The sequence below is a fragment of the Gossypium raimondii genome, chromosome 4, assembly GCF_025698545.1.
Source record: "Gossypium raimondii isolate GPD5lz chromosome 4, ASM2569854v1, whole genome shotgun sequence".
In the NCBI taxonomy this organism is placed as follows: domain Eukaryota; kingdom Viridiplantae; phylum Streptophyta; class Magnoliopsida; order Malvales; family Malvaceae; genus Gossypium; species Gossypium raimondii.
Window position 1 is genome coordinate 33,029,631 of NC_068568.1, and position 3,760 is coordinate 33,033,390.

General features: G+C 34.8%; 1 non-coding gene across 1 annotated transcript; it reads left to right on the top strand.

The window, feature by feature from the left end:
- Positions 1 to 742: 742 nt before the first annotated feature.
- LOC128040692 (small nucleolar RNA R71) lies at positions 743 to 848 on the top strand. Its single transcript, XR_008195498.1, has one exon. It is a non-coding gene; the product is annotated as a small nucleolar RNA R71 (small nucleolar RNA).
- The last annotated feature ends 2,912 nt before the right edge of the window (positions 849 to 3,760 follow it).

Here is a 3,760-nt window from a genome sequence, read left to right on the forward strand (position 1 = left end):
AAGTTTCTCATAAATAGATAAAGGCATTAAATTGATGCTAGCTCCTAAGTCACATAGAGCTCTATTAAAATGAATGCTCCCTATCTCTATAGGAATTGTAAAACTTCCCGGGTCCTTCAGCTTTTGGGGCACTTGCCTAGAAATAATAGCACTAAAGGAAGCGCTCATATTGACCTGTTCACTTCCCTTAATTTTCCTTCGCCTAGAAATGATTTCCTTTAAAAATTTGATGCACTTAGGAACTTTCTCAATTAGTTCAATTAAAGGCAGGTTGACATTTGTTTTAAAAAGGTTTAGAAAGCTTACAAACTCGTCCTCATCTTATTTTTTTTCTCTTCCAACCTTGAAGGGAATGGCACTTGTGTGTTGGCAGGTTCTTTGGTTACCCCTTTCACTGGCTCAACTACCAGTTTGGTTACCTTCTCTAATTCTAGTTCTTTTTCAGCTTCTCGAAGTTCTTCTTGAAGATCTTCTACATTCTCTCTTATCTCCTCTCGTGTCAGAGTTTCTGAGCAACTCAAGATTTTGCCTGAACGGAGCGCGATTGCTTTTACATGCTCCTTCCCTTCCTTTTGAGGATTATTTTCAGTATTGCTTGGAACGTTGGTGCCAATTTTCCTTTTAATGTCTCCCATCATACTTATCAATTTGCTCATCTGATCATCCAGTTTATTCAATGTTTTTTTCTAAATTGGTGCACTCAAACTACACCTACTATAATTATAGTCGTAACCACTCAGGCAATCTGTGGTGTGGGCATTTCTAAATCCTCATTTTAAAACACTCCCATGCTTTGTGAAAACTTTCTCCTTCTGATTGTTGAAACATAGAAATTTCCTTTCTTAACTGGACAGTCTTGGTAATGGGGAAGAACTTTTGTAGGAATTCTCCTGTGAGTTCGTCCCATGTCATGATTGATCGTGGTGCTTGGAAATCTAACCAAGAAAAGACATTATCAGTTAATGAAAAGGGGAACAACCTAAGACGAATAGCGTCATCAGTGACCCCATTATACTTGAAGGTATGACAAAGCTGGGGGAACAGTTTTAGATGCTAACTCAGGCCTTCTGTCATCGTTCCTCAAAATTGCAAATTATTTTAAATCATCTGGATCATAGCTGGCTTGATCTTCAAATTATTAGCCATGATGGCTAGCCTCATTACTCTCTTGAACCATATCTAGATTCAGTAGCACATATTCCCTCATAGTCCTTTCGTTACACGCCATGATATTGTTACAGGTAGCTGTGGTGGTACTGGTGGGTCTTGTAGATTGTTATTGTTAGCTTTATCGGATAATGGATTCTCACATGGTGGTAAATTACCTCCAGGAGGTAGTTGATTCTACATTGGTTGTTGATGCTACTTCTATTGCTGTCGATGATTCCTTCGGATTATTCTTTATGGATCTGTGACTGGATCTATAGGTGTTCCCTTACTACGAGTCATAAACTAAACCTAAAGAGAAAATATTAGTAAGAATAATAAAATAGTAACTATAATCTAAAAGTTTCCTAATTATTGAACAATTAAAATTAAATCAGTAACGTTTCCTCCCCAACAACGGTGCCAACAACTTGACCACCTTTGGACGTACCAACATCTACGGTAGATATCCTACACAAAATATATTAAAAGGCGATATCCGTAAGTATACATGTCTAGTTGTAATGTAGTTACAATGAAGTAGATGAGTACTCTAAGGATCATACCCAAGGGATGTGAACACTAAATTAATTCTAACCTAAGCATAAAAAAAATCTAATTAGTACTTTAAATGAATTATATTACAATGATATAAAAAGAAAGGTTTTGGTGATATATACTAATAATAATAATGAAGAAAGAAAGATATCAGTAGAAATAAAATAATAAAATATATCAAATATGGGCATGGGTGATTAACTCATTTCAGTAAACATAATCAGCTGTCACTTCAGGTTTTCTTGTTCAATCCACTAGTCAATAACCTAGTAAAATCTTCCGATCTTCCACTAGAATAACGAGCCGAAAGGAACTACTTATCTCTCAACCTCACAATCCAAATTGTTTCATGGATAAGGTGTTCATGGATATGCCATACCAAATTTGGGTTAATTCCCACCTTAATGACTTCCTAGGGTTGTCAAGCCTAGGGTTTAGGTTGTTCTTTTCCTAAATAGTTTATCCTCTAGGAGAACCTTTCAAAATTGTTAATTAATCATACCTCTACTTGCTAATCCCCCACAGCAGGATTAGTTCCTCATGGATCTTATAAACAATATAAACTTGATAGAATGACTACAAATGAATAATAATTCAAGAGTATAAATTTTAGAAAAAGTCTGATTTGTATTAGAATTGAATGCAGAATCCTCACAGATTTTGATTATGTTTCACAAATCTAATTTCTTGCACAAGAAAAAATAACAAAATCGAAATAAACCTAAAGCCTAAGAAAAAGAAAAATAAAAGACTAAATCTAAGAATAAATTTATATAATACGAAAGTTGTGTATAACATGTGTTAAATGAGTCAATTTATAGACTTTAAAGTTTTCATCATCCTTAACCCTAGGTTAGCTATTGTCTACATTTTTAATGTTTGATTGTACGGATTAAAATGCCCCTGGATTGTAATTATTTCACATACAGAGGTGATGTCGTGACACAGCAGGTCCTGTGTCGCGACATTGAGGGCAGAATGCTCATCTTCAGGGTATCTTCAGGGATGTGTCATGACATCCCCAGGCTGTGTTGCAACATCAAAGGTAGTCTTTAGATTCTTCTATTCTGCTCCCTATGTTCCGACATTCAATGCTCTGTGTTGCAACACAACGATCAGTATCAAGTTAGCACACCTTCTAGTTGTCTCATTTACGTTCACAAAGTATATTAGCTCACCTTTAGGCCTTATTCGGTCCCTAAGGTCAATAAAAGACTCAAAGTACACATTTTAATGAATTTAACTCAGGTTGCAAAAACGTAATTAAAACTTCACAAAAATGCTTGTATCCAAGCTCATAAAATGAGAAAACTAATTTCATCTGTTACATTGAATTATGAGAGATCAGCTACATTAGCCACCGATGTGACTCTCCATTAACTCCCAACCTAACCTCCAACACACCACTTTCTTGTGACAATAATGAGCTAAATAAAATCACATCAACATAATTATTTCCAAACACAAACTGTGATCATGCGAGCTTACAAAACATCAAAGGAATGGTTCGCATATCAAAAAATAGAAAGAATTAAGAGTTCAGTACTTCGAATAATGTAAGCTCACTTAGCAGCATTGAACATGAGTTCATACACACAAAGAGTTCGCACAACAACATAGGTTTGCAAACAAACAAACTTCTCAATAAAGGGTATCATGCATGTATGGATTTTCATGCTTTAATAGGGTTCATATACATGCATGGGTTCGCTAAATTAGGGTTGTGTATGTAATTTTTAGAAATCATAAACATACATGGATCACAAAAAATGATACTTAGTAATAGATCTAACTCGTATATTTTAATAGCAAATCAACCTAACACTCATGCATGAAAAACATCAATTTTATCCATAACAAAAGATAATCAAATATTCTAAGTCATGGTTTGCAAAAATAAAATAACTAAACTTTAAAGGAAACTATTTGGATAATAAAATCAAAATATAATAAGTCTAACGTCCTCATAAAATAAACCCTATCACCTATGTTCCCAGGTTCGCCAATAACTAGTTAGGAGTAAGCTTCGCCAAGTCACCTACCTCACCACTTCTAT